General features: G+C 35.6%; 1 long non-coding RNA gene across 1 annotated transcript in view; it reads right to left on the bottom strand.

Moving 5' to 3' along the window:
• LOC129048196 (uncharacterized) overlaps positions 1 to 20,598 on the bottom strand; it is a 54,370-nt gene that overhangs the window by 14,284 nt on the left and 19,488 nt on the right. The gene's annotated exons all lie outside the window — the stretch shown is intronic.

Raw genomic sequence — 20,598 nt, 5'->3', positions numbered from 1 at the left:
ATATGTTGGGGATATTTTTGTAGCATTAGTTTATTTCAACAGTGGCCATTTTTGTTGTTGTCAATCTTTTATTAATATAAACAATGCCGCAGTGAGCTTCTTTGTGATTCCTTGTGCACATCTGTAGAAATTTCTTAGGGTAGGATACTAAGGAGTGGGATTGTTAAGCCTTGAGTATGCACATATTAAATTTTAATTGATAATGCCAAATTGTTCCTAAGACGCTGTACTAGTTTGCACTCCCATCGCTTCGCACATCTGTTCCAGTTTAATATAGGAACGACTTCGCAACTTTAACCAAACTTAGTATATGAAAAATTGTATCTCATTAGTTTAATCTTTTACATAATTGGCTTTCGGATTCCCATATCTTCCTAAAATTGCCTCATCCTCCCCTTTTCATTTTTATACTCATTTTATTCTCATTTTGTTCTTTTCTTATTGACATGTCGAAATTCTTGGAAGTAATACTTTGTCTATTGTATATGTTGCAAATATTTTTTGCTATGTTCTTGCTTGTCTCTTTAACTTTGTTAATTGTCTTTTAACATTTAAAAAATATTGTTATTGTTTTCTTTCTTGTATTTGATGCAGATGAGTTTCTCATTCTTTGTCCTTTCTGGCTTTATAAATTCTATTTAAGAATGCCTTCCCCATTTTAAATATTAGAGATATATTTATCTATATTTTCTTTTAATGCTTTTATATTTTCACGTTCTTTACATTTAGCTGGTTAATCTATATGGGGTTTATTTTTCTAGTTAGGTTGATTACAAATAAAATTTTATTTTATTTTATTTTTACTAAATGGATAGCTGTTTTCACATGAAAGTTCTTGGAATTTTTATTGGAATTACATTGAATTTATAGATTCATATGATGATAAATGATATCTTTATAATAATGAATATTCTCACTGATAAACAAGATATATTTATCACTTATGCAGTTTTTTTAATTGTTCAGAAAAATTAGACATTATTTTTAAAGATCTAAGATTTTGAGCATCTCTTGTTAGATTCATTTTTAAGGTTATAGTAATTTTTTTTTTTTTTTTGAGACAGAGTTTCACTCTGTTGCCCAGGCTGGAGTGCAGTGGCATGAATACAATTCACTGCAGCCTCGACCTACTGGGCTTAAGCAATTCTCATGCCTCACCCTCCCGAGTGGCTGGGACCACAGGTGTGTGCCACCATGCCCAGCTAATTTTTTTATTTTTATTTTTTGTAGAAACAGAGCCTCATTTTGTTGTCCAGGCTTGTCTCAAACTCCTGGGCTCTAGTGATCCTCCTGCCTCAGGCTCCCAAAATGCTGGGATTACAGGTATAAGCCACCACGCCTGGCCCTAGTTTCAATCACTTTTAATCACTATTATGAATGGGAGTCTCTTTCTCTCTCTCTTCCTACTCTGCCCTCGCTTACCCTCTTCTCCACACCCCATATATAGTTTTAAACTGTTAGTGGCAGTGCATAGCAGAACTAGTAGGTTATTTTTAGTGATGACATCATATCCTTCCACACCACCAAACTCCCATATTAGCTCTAATACCTTGTCTTTTAATTTTTTTTTAAATCTAAGTTAGGGATTCCCTACCTGCTGGTCACGGACCCGTACCAGTCCCTGGTCTGTTAGGAACCAGGCCGTACAGCAGGATGTGAGCAGCTAGCAAGTGAGCATTACTGCCTGAGCGCTGCCTCCTGTGAGATCAGCCATGCCATTAGATTCTCCTAGGAGTGAACCGTATTGTGAACTGCGCATGCCAGGAATCTAGGTTGCACGCTCCTTATGAGAATCTAATGATAAATGTAATGTGCTTAAATCATCCCAAAACCATCCATCTCCCTCGGTCCCTGGAAAAAAATTGTCTTCCATGAAATCAGTCCTTGGCATCCAAAAGGTTGGGAATTGCTGACCTAAGTAGATAATTTTTATCTACATATAACAGCTTAGCATTTACTCTCTAGTTTTTTTACTCTTAATTTGTGTGTGTGTGTGTGTGTGTGTGGTGTGATTTCATTGGTTGGCATTGCTTCTAAAAAGTAGGATAAAAGCGACTGGAGGCAAATATTCCAGAACTTTTTCTGATTTTAGTGGGAGTTATTATAATGCTTTGTTACTAAATATAGTGTTTGCTGTCGACTTCTAATTGATATATTTTATTAGGTTAAGCCAGCATACTTTTATAACTGATCTGGTAAGGGATTTTTTTTAAAATTTTAGGAATTCTTTAAAATCATGATTAGATGTTGAATTTTATAAAAATTGGTTTCAATATGCCGGGTGCGGTGGCTCACGCCTATAATCCCAGCACTTTGGGATGCTGAGGCGGGCAGATCACCTGAGGTCAGGAGTTCAAGACCAGCCTGACCAACATGGTGAAACCCCGTCTCTACTAAAAAATACAAAAAATTAGCCAGGCGTGATGGCGGGAGCCTGTAATCCCAGCTACTTGGGAGGCTGGGGCAGGAGAATCGCTTGAACCCAGGAGGCAGAGGTTGCAGTGAGCCGAGATCGTGCCACTGCACTCCAACCTGAGAATGACAGAGCAAGACTCTGTCTCCAAAAAAAAAAAAAAGGTTTCAATATATATTAATAGGATTGCATTTTCAGTTTTAGTTTGGTTTTTTAATTGACATAATAACTATACATTTTTATGGCGGTACAGTGTAATGTTTCAATACACATGTACATTGTGCAATGATCAAATACCCTAATTTAGCATATCCATCACTTCATATATTTATCATTTCTTTGTGGTGACAACATTCAAAATTCTCTCTTCTAGTTATCTTGAAATACACAATAGATTATCCTTAGCAATAGTCACCCTACTGTGCAAGAGAACACCAGGACTTATTCCTCCTAACTGTAACTTTGTACCCATTAACCAAGGTCCTCTTAACCTCCTTCTTCCTACCTTCTGCAGCCTCTGATAACTACTGTTCTACTTTCTACGTCTATGAGGTCAACTTTTTAAAATTCTATATATGAGTAAGACCATGCAGAATTTATCTCTCTGTGCTTGTCTTATTTCACAAAACATAATATTCACTAGGTTCATTCATGTTGTCACAAATGACAGGATCTCATTCTTTTTTATGGCTGAATAGTATTCCATTATGTATATATACCACATTTTCTTTTTCCATTCATCCACTAATGGACACTCAGGTTGATTTCACGTCTTGGCTATAGTGAATAGTGTGGCAATAAACATGAAAGTGCAGATATCTTTTTGACATACTGATTTCATTGCCTTTGGATATATACACAGAAGTGGTATTGTTGAATCATACAATAGTTCTATTTTTAATATTATGAGGAACCTCCACATTGTTTTCCATGATGGCTATACTAATTTATCTTTCCACCAACAGTGTAGAAGAATTTCCCTTTCTCCACACCCTCACTAACATTTGTTATTTTTTGACTTTTTGATAATAGCCATTCTAACTGGGATGAAGTGATGTCTCATTGTAGTTTTGATTTGCACTTCCTTAATGATTAGTGATGTTGAGAATTTTTTCATATAACTGTTGGCTGGCCATTTGTATGTCTGCTTTTGAGAAATGTCTACTGAAGTCTTTTGCCTATTTTAAAATCAGATATCTGGTTTTTTGCTACTAAGTTGAGTTCCTTATACATTCTGGATATTAATCCGTCAGATGTGTAGTTTGCAAATATTTTCTTCCATTCTATAGGTTGTCTTCTCACTATGTTGATTGTTTCTTTTGCTGTGCAGAAGCATTTTAGTTTGATATAATCCTACTTGTTTATTTTTGCTTTTGTTGCAATGTCATGAAGCATTTCTTCTATGTTTTCTTCCAGTAGTTGCATAGTTTCAGGTCTTACATTTAAGTCTTTAATCCATTTTGGGTTGATTTTTGCATATAGTGAGAGATAGCGGTCTAGTTTTATTCTTTTGCATGTGGATATCCAGTTTTGCCAGCACCACCTAGTGAAGAGGCTGTCCTTTCCCCAATGTGTGTGGCATTTTTGTCAAAAATCAGGAAGCTGTAAATGCATGGATTTATTTTTGGGTTCTCTGTTCTGTGCCATTGGCCTGTCTGTTTTTAATGCCAAAACCATGCTGTTTTCGTTACTACAGCTTTGTAATATATTTTGAAGTCAGGGAGTGAATTGTATATCTTTATCTTAATCTGTTAATGTAAAGAATTATATGGCTATATTTTCTAATGTTTATTTATTATCTTAAGCATGTTTACATTAATGAGATAAATCCTATTTAGTCATGATGATGTTAATATGCTGCCAGGTTTGATTCTAATATATCTTTTTTTTTCCTTTAACTTTTATGTTCAGGGGTACATGTGCAGGATGTGCAGGTTTGTTACATAGGTAAATGTGTGCCATAGTGGTTTGCTGCCCAGATCATATATCACCTAGGTATTAAGCCCAGCATCCATTAACTGTTCTTCCTGATGCTCTCCCTCCCCCCACTCCCACCCCCGACAGGCCCCAGTGTGTGTTGTTCCCCCATGTGTCCATGTGTTCTGGTTGTTCAGCTCCCACTTATGAGTGAGAACATGCAGCATTTGGTTTTCTGCTTCTGCATTAATTTGATGAGGATAATGGCTTCCAACTCCATCCACATCCCTGCAAAAAACATGATCTCATTCCTTTTTATGACGGCATAGTATTCCATGGTGTATATATGTCACATTTTCTTTATCCAATCTATCATTGATGAGCATTTAGGTTAATTCCATGTCTTTGCTACTGTGAATAGTGCTGCAACGAACATACAAATGCATGTATCTTTATAATGGAATGATTTCTATTCCTTTGGGTATATACCCAGTAACAGGATTGCTAGGTCAACTGGCATTTCTGCCTCTACATCTTTGTGGAATCACCACACTGTGTTCCACAATGGTTGAACTAATTTACGCTACCACCAACAGTGTAAAAGCATTTTATACTGTCCTATAATTTTTATCTAATTTCACATGGTCTCATAAAATAAGTTAACTATCTTTCCACTTAAAAAAATATTTAAAAATGGAAAGTTTGTTAAAGATGGCAATTATCTTCTTTGAATATTTGTGGAATTTCCCCTTAAAGCCAATTGGATGCAGGGAGATTCTTACTTTTTTATTTTAACGTATTTTTATTACTCTCTTCTAGCTTCTAAAACTTGTCTCTATACTTATATTCCCCCCTTTTATTTATTTATTTTTGTTTTTGAGATGGAAGTCTCACTCTGTCACCCAGGCTGGAGTGCAGTGGCACGATCTCAGCTCACTGCAAGCTCTGCCTCCCGGATTCATGCCATTTTCCTGCCTCAGCCTCCCGAGTAGCTGAGACTACAGGTGCCCACCACCACACCCGGCTAATTTCTTTTTGTATTTTTAGTAGAGATGGGGTTTCACCGTAGCCAGGATGGTATCGATCTCCTGACCTCATGATCCGCCTGCCTCAGCCTCCCAAAGTGCTGGGATTACAAGCGTGAGCCACCGAACCCAGCCATATTCCCCCTTTCTTGCTTCATATTATTTACTGAAACATCTCTATTATTTCTTTGCTAACAATTACCATATGTTTTTTGATGTTATTGGTATTTTCAAAGAAGTGTCTTGTTATTTTGTAGTCATTATTAAAATCAAGTGTTATCTAAAATATAATTATTTTTTAAGTTTCATTTTTGCTTTATTTTCTTTCTTAATCACTACCTTCTTTGGATTTATTTTGGTTTTATTTTTCTGACACTTTGATTGGAAGCTTAGTTTATTCATTTTACATCCTTCTCATTTTCAAGTAAAGGTATTAAAAGTTATAATTTTTTTCAATTGGAACACTTTCAATTGCATCACAGAAATTTTGATATGTAATCTCAGCATTAATGTCAAAATATTTTATAATTTTCACTAATTTTCTATTCAGTCTAAGAGTAATTATAAGTTTTTTTTTTTCATTTTTAAGCATACAGTTTCTTGTGGTAGTATTCTATTATTAATTTGCAATTGTATTGCACTGTGCTTATTATAAGTGGCCAATATGATAACTTTTGGGGACTTGATGAAATTTCCTTTGTTGCCTAACACATTGTTAATATTATACACGTTCCATGTATGTTTAGAACAATTACCTATTTGCCTTCATTAGAAACAAAAGTTTTGATTTTGTTGGTCAAATCCTGTCTTCTCTATTCTTACATATTTTTTGACTATTGTAAGTGCAGATTTCAGAAAAAAGTTGTTGGGGTCTTCCACTATAACTGGATTTCTTAATTACTCCTTGTTTTTCTATCGGTATTTTATCTATATGCTTTGAGTTTATATTCTTCAATGCATAAATATTTAAAACTAAAACTTCTTAGAACAAGTTTCTTTTATGAGCATGAAATAGGGCTGTCATTTTTCAGGCTTTTTATGCAAACTGCTTTGTCTGTAATAAGTTGATGGCCAGGACTATTTTTTTTTCCTCTTTAAGCCTCCTATAAAAAGAATATAAAGAGATAAAGATATTATTTTTAAGTTCATTATTGTTATTTTTTAAGTCCACAATTCAGTGGTTTCTTTAAGTACAATTGTTTCAGAACCATTTATTGAAAAGCACTATTCATTTCCCATTGTTGTCTTGGCACCCTTGCCTAACTCAGTTGATCATAAATGTGAGAGTTTATTTCTGGGCTTTCAGTTCTAGTCCCCTAATCCATAATCTATCCTTATGCCTATAGCTTTGTAGTAAGCTTTGAAATCAAGAAGTATGTTTTTCAATTTTTTTTCTCCTTTTTAAGATTGTTTTGCTATTTTGGGGCCCCTTGCATTTTCATATAAATTTTAGGACCAGCCTGACAATATCTGCAAAAACAAAACCCCAAAAAACAAAACTTTAAAAAACAGACAGCTGGTATTTTGTTAAGGATTGTGTTGAATCTGTAGATCAATTTGGGTATTGCCATCTTAATAATATTGTCTTCCAATTCATGAACATGGGATAACTTTCCATTTCTTCAGGTTTTCTTTAAATTATTTCAATGATACTTACAGTTTTTAATGTACAAGTCTTATACTTCTTTTCTCAAATTTACTCCTAATTATTTTATTCTTTTTTTATGTTGTTGTAATAGAATTTTCTTAATTTTGTTTTTAGATTACTCATTATTAGTGTGGAGGATCCAATTGATTTTTGTATATTGATCTGATACCCTGCAATCTTATTGACCTTATTTGCTAGTTCTAATAGTTTAACTTCTTCCTTTTCTATCTGGATGCATTTTATTTCTTTTTCTTGCCTAATTTCCCGGGCTAGAACATTTAACACAATGTTGAATAGAAGTAGTGAAGGCCGACATTCTTGTCATGTTTCTTACCTCGGGGAAAAGTATTCAGTCTTTCACCATTAAGTACAATCTAACTGTTTAGTTTTTGTAGATACCCTTAATCAGCTTGGGGAAATTCCCTTTCATTCCTTCTTTGTTGAGTGTTTTATCATAAAAGGGTGTTAGATATTATTAAATGCTGTTTCTGTCATTAAGATAATGGTATAATTTCTGTCTTTTATTCTATTGTTATGGTGCATTACATTGATTGGTTTTGTATGTTAAACCATTCCTGGGATGAATCCCACTTGGCCCTGGTGTATATGTTCCTGGATTTGGTTTGCTAGTATTTTGCCAAGGATTTTTGCCTCTATATTTACAAGAGGCATTGGTCTGTAGTTCTTTTCTTGTGCTGTCTTAGATTTTTTTTTTTTTTTAATCATAGTAATACTGACCTCATAGAATGAGTTTGAAAGGGTTCCCTTTTCTTGTGTGTGGGATTTGTTTTTGTGTGTGTGTGTGGTTTTTTTTTTTTTTGAAAGAGTTTGTGAAGGACTATACTTTTTTTTTTTGCAAGAGTTTGTGTGTGTGTACTCTATCACCATATTTTCTGTTACTCTCTCCCCTGCCACTTGTTAGAGGGTTTTTACATTTTCTTTTGTTTGTTTTCTTTCTCTTCTTCATCTCCTCTCTTTCTCCTCTCTTCTCTCCCTCACCTCTCACCTCCTAAGGTATAAAATTTTTACACTCTCCTTCCCTCCTTTTATAGATTACTCTTACATTTTAACACACGTACTTAAATGTGTACTACTACAAACAACTAGACTTAGTGTCTAGAGCCTCCCCCTAAACAAGAACTGAGAACATTTCTGATCTCTTACTCTCCACATCTCCTGTCACCTCACTCCTTCACCGGCTTTTCCACCACCACCAATTCCAATTACATTATCTGTCCTTTTAGGTCTATAATTCTAATAATTTTTTAAAATACCGATATTTTGTTATTTTTAAGAGTAAGTTTTATTGGTTTTCTTTACTCCCCATTGCTTCTTACTTCCCTCTTCTTCTTTCTCAGAGATGATAATAAATTTTCTGTCTTTGTACATCTGAAAATGTCTTTATTTTTAAATTAGGCATATTTACAAAAATATACTGTAACCACCCTCTGTACTCAGCACCTATATTTAACAACATTTAGAACTTTCAGCCATAGTTGAGATATTTTATTTTTGCAAGTGAATTAAAACATTGCATTACATACACAGTTAAAGCATCCTTCATCTTCTCTTACCCTTCCAGAGGTAACCATTTTTCTAAAGCTCCCATGCATATTTGGGAACTTTCTTAAGTTCCCATGCATATGAAAATAATTCTCATGCATAATTTTGAACTAGATACAGAAAGAAAGAGAGATATAAAAATAATAAATATAACAAATAAAGCTGATTCCTCTATTTTTTAAATACACATAAATGGTATCACATGGTGTTAGTATCACCCTGAACTCATATTATCAACCGACACTAGATTTATCCCGGCTCTCATATGCTACTTTGCTTCTTTCTTATTAACATTATATATATTCCACTGTTCATTTTTTTTCCATTTTCCTATGATGAGTTATTTCTACATTTTTTTTTTGCACGTTTAGGTAACCTCATTATGTAAAAATTCAAAGACATTGCCCCAGCATCTTCCTGCATTGGTTTTAGCTATGCCCATGCAGATGCCAGTCTTATTCTTCCTGCTTGGGAGTTATCTGGTGTTTTTCTCTAGATACTTACAGAACTTTTTTCTTCATTTGAGGGTTCTGGAATTTCCCTGTGATGCATCTTTTCATTTATTCTACATGGAACTTAAGCATATTCAACCTCAGTACCATTATCTTTTTGCCAGATATGAGAAATGTTCTTATGTGATTGTTTTGAAAATTATCTCTTCATTCTTTCTCTTTTTTCTTCCTCTAATTTGCTATATTTGGAGCTTCTGAAACTATCTTCCTTATCTCTTCACTTTTCTTCCATTTTTTTCATCTCTGTTATTTTCCTGCTATACTCTTGGAGAACTCCTCAGCTTGATTTTCTAGCCCTGTAAGTGTTTTATTCTGCTATTTACACAACATCCAGCAAATATTTATTGAGCACCTAGTGTGTGCTAGGTATTCTCTTGGATATGGGAATACAGCAGTAAACAAATAAAGTTACTGTCTTCAAGACTTCCTATTGATGGGAGCCAAAAAATAAACAATATGTCAAGTAGTAGAATGTGTGTGAAGAAAAATAATACAAGAACAGGAGATAGAGTATAACAAGGAATGGAATAGAAAAGATAGTCAGGAAGATCTCTTGAATGACATGGCCTCTGAGGACTACGATTCCCTGAAATTCTGCAAAATTATCTCAAAGAAGGTTTTCCCAGGACAAGAGGGTCTCTGCTAGCCCCTACTCTTCTAGCCTGACAGATCTCATTTCTGATTTAACTTTTTGACATCGTGTAAAATGAGTTGGCCGTTCTATTCTGCATCTGCTTCTCACCCTCCACTGTTCCTGCTTTGGGTGGGGAAGGCTGAGGACAGGGCCAGCCTGGTGTCACCAGGGCGCTACAAAGACTCCAGAACCGCAATAGGGTGTGATTTATCACACTGAGAGTTGAGACGGAGTCCTCTCCAGAGACAACAGAAGACGCTGCTGTCAGAGGAAAGAATGAAAACAGTGCCGGAGCGCCAGAGTGCAAAATGGCAAGGGGAAGTGAAAATGAGGAGAGGTGTAGAGCAGACACTTTAATGTTTGCAAAATGTGGGAGCACCGGTGAAAAAGGCAAGCCCCAACACAGTGATATTAATTTAGGGATCCTGTTCAGGCACTTATAATCTGCCTTAACACTTGTGGCTTTTCTCTGTGGGCTGGCTGAAATGTGGTTCATTGAGGGCAAGGGAAATGTTGGTTAGAAGCCTGGCTTAATGGCTCAAGTGTACAGAAGACACCATCTAATATATAGTTCACTATAACTAAAAGTAAATCTACCATTTGATCTAGCAATCCCCCTCCTGGATATCCACCCAGAGGAAAAGAAACCATTATATTATACGAAAAAGATACTTGCACATGCATGTTTACAGCAGCACAATTTGCAATTGCAAAAATATGGAACCAGCCCAAAAGCCCATCAATCAATGAGTGGATAAACAAAATGTGGTGTGTATATATATATATATATATATGGAATACTACTCAGCCATAAAAAGAAACAAAATAATGGCGTTCACAGCAACCTGGATGGAATTAGAGACCATTATTCTAAGTGAAGTAATTCACGAATGGAAAACCAAACATTGTATGTTCTTATTTGTAAGCGGGGGCTGGGCTATGAGGACGCAAAGGCATAAGAATTATACAGTGGACTCTGGGGACTTGGGGGAAACAGTGGGAGGGTGGTAAGGGATAAAAGAGTACACATTGGGTACAGTATACACTGCTCAGGTGATAGGTGCACCAAAATCTCAGAAACCACCACTAAAGAACTTATTCATGTAACAAAACACCACCTGTTCCCCAAAAACCTATTGAAATAAAATAATAATAATAACGTAGTTCACTGTAAAGGGAACCTATAAAAGCCAGTGCTACTCTAAATGGCTGTTATAAAGGATGAAATCTCCTTGACTAAGATCTAGTAGAGGACAGTCAAGCATCAGATGGATGGATGGACTACAGAGTTTTAAAGTTTTAATAAAAAGTCAAGATTCTATGAGGCTCAAGTTGAAATACAGAGCATAAGCTCATATGAAAAGGAGAATGCATTATTCAGAATAGACTTGGCTATTACACGATGATCAAAAAAACAGAAGTCTCTGTGGCTTGCCAAAGAAAGGTTTTATTCTCACTCACATAAAGTCTAATGGGAAAGATGACTCTGAAGAGCATCTCTCCTCCATCTGGTAACCCAGGGATTCAGGCTGACTTCATCTTTTGATGAGGTGAACTCAACACATGGCTTCCATGGTTACTGAATCAAGGAAACCAAGGCTGTGTGTTCAGATGTGATATTTCTAAGGAACAGATCTGGAAATGGGTTACAATGCTCACACCCCATTGATGAGAACCAGTTCCATGGTCCTAATCTAACTGAAAGGGAGGCTAGGAAATGTAGTCATTCTACTTGCTTTGGAAGAGGAAGATTCAATGGGATTTTGTGAACATGTAGCATTGTCTTTGCCACAGACAGATGTGAATTACATTGTATATAATAAGGAAAACCTATAAGAACCGATTTTTTAATTACTCCATGCATAAGAAGCTAATAATAGTTTCTCTGTGTCCCAAGTGAAAGCTTTGTTACTCCAACTTCTCAAAAAGTGAAGGCATGTCCACCTGGAAAGTTTCACTCCATGAGCACCTGGACTCCAGATACCTTGGGGGAAATTCAAGCAGAGAAAGCTCTCTCTCAAATGGATTTTTGTCAGTTCATTTGGAAAACACTTTGGGTCCCTTGGGAGACAACAAAGATAAGAATGTCTTTATGACATTCCTCCTCCTAGGCACATTCTACGGCTTTTTCAGGGTCAGGAAAATGAGTGGCCTGTCTAAAGTCATCAGCCGGGTCACTGTGTCAGTAACAGGATGAGAGTCAGCACACGGCTGCTTGTGCTCTTCCTATGCACACATGAGGTCAAGAGATCTTTCCATTAGACAATGAGTCCCTTGCAGGTATGCTCTGGATTGGGGTTAGGGATGGCTAAATCAGGTCAAGCAATTTGACTAAATCTCCTAACCCAGAATTCTTCTCTAAGTAAAATCAACAAAACAGATGTGGTTCTCCCATTAGTCTTTATTTGTTGTAATTACCCACTAATGTGCCTTTTAAGGATTTAGAGGCACATTAGCCTTCAGTCTTGCAACAAAACCAACAAGTCTGCCAGGTTGCTGTGCTCGCTGGATCTCAAAGACTCACATTTCCAGCCTGCATGCATTTTAGAAGACAAACTAATTGGAAATTAATTGAGGAGAAACCCTATAGTGGATTTACACCCTATTAATTTAGAGAAATATCCTTAATTTCTAAAATCCAATCTTCTTTAATCCTGACTTTCAGGAAGCAGTTTTATGTTGTGGGGAAAAAAAAATGATGCAAGCTCTAGAAATACACAAATCTTCATTTTGCTCCTCTTCCTGTGACTTATTAACTAAGGAACTTTCAGAAATCGCCACACTTCTCAAAACTTGTGCTTCCCCACCTGTACAACAGGCTGATGAAATATCTGGCCTCATGGGTTGTTTTGAGGATTAAGTGAGATGACAATATAAGATATCTGGCACCTAGGAAGTGCTCAGAAAATATTACTGTCACTGCTCCTACTTCTGACAAGTGATCTTTTAATTATTTACTGTGCCCAAAAGAATTGCTGCTTCTAAATTTCTTCCAACCTGCAGCAGATGAGATCTGTGGAATATCAAACATCTCAACGAGAAGTGAAAATATCATCAATCATAGCTTCAGCTCTCAAAGGTGAATTTTATCCTAAAACTATTTGATTCTTATTAACATATGCTCATGGGTAGAAAAATTTTATGTCCTTTAATTTCAGGACATCTACCTTAAACACAAATTTGAAATATGGGAATATTAGTAATCATGTTCCATTTGTTAAGCTTTTATGCCTAAGGCAAGGTACCAGAGATTCCCAAAAAGTAGATACTTTGATTGGAGTAAATAATTCGAGAAAACTATCATCATAAGCTCCCCAATAGCCCTGGGATATATGTGACCGGAAGAGTCAATGATGAAGGAAATAGATAATCGTACGGCTGCCTAAGAACTCAACAGCTGTGAGTAATAGAGCTTGTATACAGCAGGTGCCAATCAATCTCTTTATTTATAGAACATCTTCAACTTACCAAAATATTTAGAAATAAAATTTTCTAGTTAATTGCTAATAAATTTCATTGTTTAATTGAGAGTCAACCAGAAAAACCTTATTTTTTGTTTTACCTTTATTGTTCAAAGTCTCCCTAAAATGTGAATAAGAGGGATTTCTAAACAGCATTGTAGCCTTCGTCTCCTAAGAACACTTTTTTCTGAGAAGAGAAAGGCAGCACAGCATAGTAGCAAGACACCTAGACTAGATGTCGCCAGGCCTGAAGTTTACCCTTAGAATTTTCCACAGTTGAGTCACATGCCTTTGGTTGTATCACTTGGCTCTATGAACCTCAGTTGCCACTGAGATATATTCAGTTATTTGTAATATGATATTCAGGCATAAGAATTCTGCAAAAGTACAGCAAAATGAATGTATTTTCTCAACTGACAGCTGTTGAGGTTCTATATGTCCTATGAGCAATTGTGATTTGTACTGTCATTATTATTACCTGTGAAAGTCACTCATATCCATGTGGATGTGAAAGACTAGTGCAAAGATGAGCCACAGGGCTGTTTTTCACATTAGTAAAAGCTTGAAATCAACCCAAATGTTCTGCTTTTTGTTTGTTTGTTTTGAGGAAAAAAAGGGGCTAAAGTGTAGTAGTGCAATCATGGCTCACTGCAGCCTCAAACTCCCAGCCTCAAGCAGTCCTCCCATCTCAGCCTCCCAATTACCTGGGACTGTAGACACACGCCACAACATCCAGCTATTTTTTTTTATTTTTAGTAGAGACAGAGTCTTGCTATGTTGCCCAGGCTGATTTTGAACTCTTAGGCTCAAGTAATCCTCCCACCTCAACCTCCCAAAGTGCTGGGATTACAGGCATGGGCCACTGCACATGGCACCAAATGTTCTAAATATTTGAAATATACAGGCCTGGGTTTCCCACTCTATCTCCCTTCCCACACTCTGTTATGAGACGTTGACCACAGGTAGTTTTTTCCATGTAAAATGTAGTATATTGTGTTATATGAACGTTGCTACTGTGGTCACAATGTATGAGACTTGGGCCTGAGCCATAAGAGACCAATGTGAACTTGTGTAAGGTGGTCATATGGGAAACTAGCTTCCTATCATGTGGCTTGCCTCAAGACTCTGCCCAGTACACATGCTCCGTATTAAGTGATGTGAAAACTGATCCAAACAAAGTCTCTCTGTTAGGAATGGTAAGAGAGTAGCAGGGACCAATGGATCTCTGTGTCAAGGGGATAAAACGGCCCAATCACTAGTGGTGGAGGTCCCCTGAGCTTGCCTTGCCTCTTGAAAATGAGACATTCTTCCAGTCTTTCTTAAAGTCTGGTACCTGGAATGTCTGAACAATGATAAAGACAGCTTTCTTGATTTCTTCATATTCTAATCTTAGCTTTCCTCACTTAAGTAACCTAGCAATGTGTCTTCTTTGCAAACTAAAAATGTCTACGTTTAAGATACATTAGCGTATATGTATACAAAACTTGATAACTTTTTCCAAAACTACACATACAGAGGAGATCAGAAGGGAAATCCATCAGTGTGTTAACAATGTGAGAATACTGGTATCTACTTTTACTTTCTCCATGTTGCTTATCTTTATTTTCTGATTTTTTTAAACACACAAGATTGTTTTTATTGGAGGGAATGAATTTTTTGTTGTAAAAATAATAAGTTCTATCCAGCTCAGGGGCAAGATGACATAGAGTTACTTCTCTCTGCTCTTCCTCTCTAAAAATAGCTAAATATCCCGGAACTAATTCAGCAGACAATCATAAAAGAATTTGAAAAAGTGAGAAGAAGGCTAGAAATGTCAAGCCTTAAGGGATAATGTCAGAGTAAGTTCCTTGCGTTTTTTTGCTATGGTTCATATATCACAGACTGGACATCAAAAAGGCAGCCTTTTTGCAGACTTGAACCACCTACAGGAATAGACAAATAAAAATGCTTGCTCTTTCTGCCAAAGAACTGAGAAAGGGGTGATCCAGCAGAGACCTAATGAAGTGATCCACCCCAAACCCAAGGCAGTGGCAGGCCAATCGGCTGCAGCAGCAACTAAAACCCAGTGCTTCCAAAACTACCCCTCCATTCACACTGAAAGCTCTTCAGGGATTGATTGAGTGAGAGCCCAGCAGAAGCAGAAGACCAAAGTCAGCTAGAACAATACACAAGGGCTCTGAAATTAAATGGTCATTGAACCAATAGCTCACAAAAATAGGCAAGACCTAAACTTAAACAGAAGTTGAAATAGAATCAAAAGCTGCCAAACATAATATTCAAAATATCCAAGACACAACAGAAAGCCATTAATGATGGGAAGAACCATAAAAAACAAAAAAGTGGGAAAACACCATCAGCTGACACCGGCACTGAGATGAACCACGACTTGGGATTATCAGACAAAGAACATTAAGTAGCCATCATTAAAATGCTTCTACACTTACATATTTTCTAGGAAGAAATAAAATAGAAAATCTTGGCAAAGAAACAGAAGTGTTTTTTTTTAAAAAAATCTATAATTTATAGTGAAATTATAGAAATGAATAATACAAGTGAAAATTATAGAACTGAAAAATACAATTACTAAAACTAAAAAAACCTCACTGCATGAATTCAGTGGTAAAGTGGAGACAACAAAGAATAGAATTGGTGAACTTTAGTTTATTCAAAGAGAAAATAAACTAAAAAAAAATTTAATGAATGAATCCTTAGCATTTATGGAACAAAAATGTAAGTTTAAAAAAATTATATTATTGAAGTGCCAGAATGAGAGGGAAAAGAATGTGAAGCTGAAAAGGGAGTCAAATAAATAATGGCTGAAAATGTCTCCAGTTAGCAAAAGACTTAATCCAACAAATCCAAGAGGTTGAGAAAATCCAAACAGCATAAACTAAAAGAAATTCCCACCAAAACACATCATAATGAAACTTCTGAAAACGAAAGACAAAGAGAAATGTCTTAATAATAGCAAGAGAGAAATAACATATTACCTGTAGCAGAACACCAATTTAAATGAAAGCAGATTTCTCTTTGAAGCCAAGGAGGCCAGAAGGAAGTGACACAACACTTACAAGTGCTAAAAGAAACGAAAAAAAATTTAAAACACATAAAACTGAATGAAAATAAAAATACAATGCATCAAAATTTTGGAGAGACATCTAAAGTAGGGTAGAGAGGCAAATTTATAGCACTAAATGCTCACATTAGAGAAGAAGAAAGATCTCAAGTCAAAGATAATAGCTTCTACCTCAATAAACCAGAAAGAGAAGAGCAAAATAAGCCCAAATCAAGCAGAAAGAAGGAAATAATAAAGAGAAGAGCAGAAAGAAATGAAATTAAAAACAAGAAAACAATATAAAAAGTTAATGCAACAAAAATCTGGTCCTATGAGGAAAACCCAATCTCTAGCAAGACTGAGAAAGATAAAAAAAGAGAAGATACAAACCACCAGTATCAGATAAAATGGGGAACCACAACAGATCCTGCAACCATTAAAAAGATAATAAAGAAATACTATGAACAATGTTATACTCATAAATTCAACAATAGAAAAGAAATGAACCAATTCCTCAAAACCACAAACTAACAAAACTCAGCCCAGATGAAGTAGATAACTTGAATAGTCCTATAAAAATTAAAGGAATTGAATTTATAATTTAACAGCTCTTGGAAAACGGTTTCACTGAAGACTCTTTCTTACCAAACATTAAAAGAAGAATTCACACCAATTTTAAACAATCTTGTCCAAAAAATTGAAGAGGATGGAACAGGTCCTAACTCATTTTATGAGGCACATATTATCCTGATACCAAAAGCAGACAAACACAGAACAAAAAATTAAAACTACAGCTCAATATCTCTTACAAATTTAAACATAAAATTTCTCCACAAAAGATTAGCAAATCAAATTCAGCAATGTTATAAAAAGAATAGTACACTATTCTTTAGTACAAGGGGGATTTCTTTCAGGTATGCAACCCTTATTCAACACTTGAAAATCCATCAATGTTTAATCCACAGTAGTAACAAGCTAAAGGAGAAAACTCCCATGATCATATCAATTGTTGCAGAAAGAAAATTTGATGAAATTCAAAACCCAGTTATGACAAATACTCTCAACAAACTGGGAATAAAGATCTTCCTCAACCACATAAAGAGCATCTATACAAATTCTATATTTCTATTCCCAGTTGTAGATGACCATTAAGCTAGCACCATACTTAATGTTCAAAGATTGAACACTTTCCCTCTAAGATCAGGAACAAGGTAAGGATGTCTGCTCTCACCACTGTTATTGGAAGTTCTAGCCAGTGGTAATAGGGCAAGAAAAGAATTAAAGAGCATACAGGCTGGAATGGAAGAAATAAAACTGCCTCCATTTGTAGATGAAATTATCATCCACATGCAAAACCCCAAGGAATCTATAAAAAGTTTTCTAGGACAAATAAGTCAGTTATTAAGGCCACAGGATACAAGATCAATACATAAAAATCAATTTTATTTCTGTGTACTAACAACAAACAAGTTCAAACTGAAGTAATTGCAATACTACTTGCAATTACTTCAAAGAAAATGAAATACTTAGGTATAAGTGTAACGAAACAGGTAAAAGATCTATATGCTGAAAATTACAAAGTATTGATCTTTTAAAATCATAAAAGACTTAAATAATTGAAGGGCCATATTGTGTTAGTGGATTGGAAGACTCAACATAGTAAACTTTTCAATTCTCCCCAGATCTACAAGTATAATGCAATTCTTGTCAAAATCTCAGAAAAAAAAATTTAGATAGAAAATCATATTCTAAAATGTATATGGAAATAAAAAGTCCCTGTAATAGCCAAAACAATTTTTTAAAAGAATAAAGGGGTAGGAGTCACTCTTCCTGATATTAAGTCTTACTACTTAGCTATAGTAATCAAGACAATGTGATAGTGGTGGAGATATAGTCACACATATCAATGGAACAATAAAGAGCTCAGAAATAGACCCACAAAAACATGTTCATTTAATTTTTGGCAAAGAAGCAAAAGTGATTCAATGAAAGAAAGACAGCCCTTCTAAAAAATGGTGCTGGAAAATTGGACATTCATAGAGAAAAAAATAAAACTCAGTCTAAATCTTGTTTCTTATTTTAAAAATTAAAATGTATGATAAAATGTACAATAAAATGTATCAATGGGAAACAAAAAAAATAGAGAAATTTTAGAAAAAAAAATAGAGGAGATCTTCAGGATGAAGACCAGGCAAAGAGTTATTAGACTTGGCCAAAAAGAAAATGTATAAAGTGGGCCTCATCAAAATCTTAAAACGTTTGCTCTGTGAAAAACCCTGTTAAGAAGATAGAAAGGCCGGGCACAGTGGCTCACGCCTGTAATTCCAGCACTTTGGAAGGCCGATGTGGGCGGATCACGCCATCCTGGCTAACATGGTGAACCACCGTTTCTACTAAAAAATACAAAAAAATTAGCCAGGCATGGTGGCGGGAGCCTGTAGTCCCAGCTACTCGGAAGGCTGAGGCAGGAGAATGGCGTGAACCCAGCAGGCGGAGCTTACAGTGACCCGAGATCGCGCCACAGCACTGCAGCCTGGGCGACAGAGCAACACTACGTCTCAAAAACAGAGCGAGAATCTGTTTAAAAGAAAAAAGAAGAAGAAGAAGAAGAGGAAGATAGAAAGAAAGACAAATTACAGACTTGGAGAAAATACTGCAAATCGCATATTTAACAGAGGGTTTATATCTAAAATAGAAAACAAGTTTTCAAAACTCAACATTTTAAAATATTCAGTTGGAAAATGGACAAAAGACATGCACAGATTTTTCACTGAGGAGGATATATAGATAGCAAATAGGCCTATGAAAACATGCTCAACATTATTAACCATTAGGGAAATGCAAATTAAAGTCACAATAATTGTCTCTATATACCTATTAAGATGGATAAAATAATAAATACAACACTGGCAAGGATGTGGAGAAACTGGATTACTCGTACATTACTGATGAGACTGCAAATGGCACAACCACTTTGAAAAATAGTTTGCACTTTCTTTTGAAACTAAAAATGGACTTACCATACAACCCAGCAATTGCATTACTGGGCATTTATCCCAGAAAATAAAAACTTATTTTCATGAAAAACTTCTACAAGAAGATTTACAGCAGTTTTATTCATGCAAGTAAAAAACTGAAAACTACCTAAATGGCCTTCAATAGGTGAATGGTAGAACAAACTGTAATTCATCTATACTATGGAATACTACTCAGCAATAAGAAGGAATACACTATTGACTGATGCAACAAGTTGGATCAATTTCAAGGAAATTATGCTGAGTGAAAAAGCCAGTCTCAAAAGAATACATACTGCATCGTCCCATTTATACAATAGTGAAATCATATAATTGTAGAGATGAAGAATCAATTCATGTTTGCTGGGGGGTCAGGAATAGGGTTATTTGGAAAGGGAGTAAACATGACCATGAAAGGAAGCATGAGAAAGCCTTGTGGTGATTATAGATCCTGTTTGTGACAGTAATTACACAAAGCTATACACATGATCAAATTACATAGAGCTACACACACACACACACACACACACATATACACACACACACATATACACACACACACATAAATGCATGCAAAACTTTTAAAATTTGAATAAACTCTTCAGAATGTAGCAATGCCAATTTCCTGATTTTGATATTGTGCTGTGGTCTTGCAGGTTGTTAACGTTAGAAGATACTGGATGAAGAGGCACCAGAACTCCTTGTACATTTCTTTGCAACTTCCTTTGAATCTATAATTATCACAAAATAAAAAGTTAAAAATAATAGTAAGTGCTGTTTACTTTTGGAGACCAAGGCAGGGGGCTCATTTGAGGCCAGGAGTTTGAGACCAGCCTGGACAACATAGTGAGACCTCATGTCTACAAAAAATTTTGTAATTAGCCAGGTGTAACGTTGCATGGCTGTAGTCCCAGCTACTTGGGAGGCTGAGGTGGGAGGATCACTGGAGCCCAGGAGCCCGAGGCTGCAACGAGCTGTGATCACACCACTGCACTCCAGCCCAGGTACAGAGCAAGACCCTGTCTCTAAAACATATAAAAATAAATACATAGTAAGTGCTGTTTAAAATATTTACTTCAAAAAATACATATCCTTTTGCACTTATGTTCATTATTTTTATCCATAATTTTCCAGAAAAAACAGTTTGTGTGTAAGATAAAAACAGGAAATAAAAGCACAATAAAAAGGAAGATATTTTGAAATTATCTGAATGATTTTGAAATTATCTGGTGATAAGTGTACCCTTGCTACACTTACCAATCAATCACTCAATCTAGAATAATTGATCCGGGCCATGAGCAATTTTTAAAAACATAAAAATAAAAAAACTCTTCAAGATATTTCATGGCTCCTTCT

This window comes from Pongo abelii, chromosome 8 (genome assembly GCF_028885655.2).
Source record: "Pongo abelii isolate AG06213 chromosome 8, NHGRI_mPonAbe1-v2.0_pri, whole genome shotgun sequence".
Taxonomy (NCBI): Eukaryota; Metazoa; Chordata; class Mammalia; order Primates; family Hominidae; genus Pongo; species Pongo abelii.
This window is presented reverse-complemented; position numbering and strand designations above follow the sequence as displayed.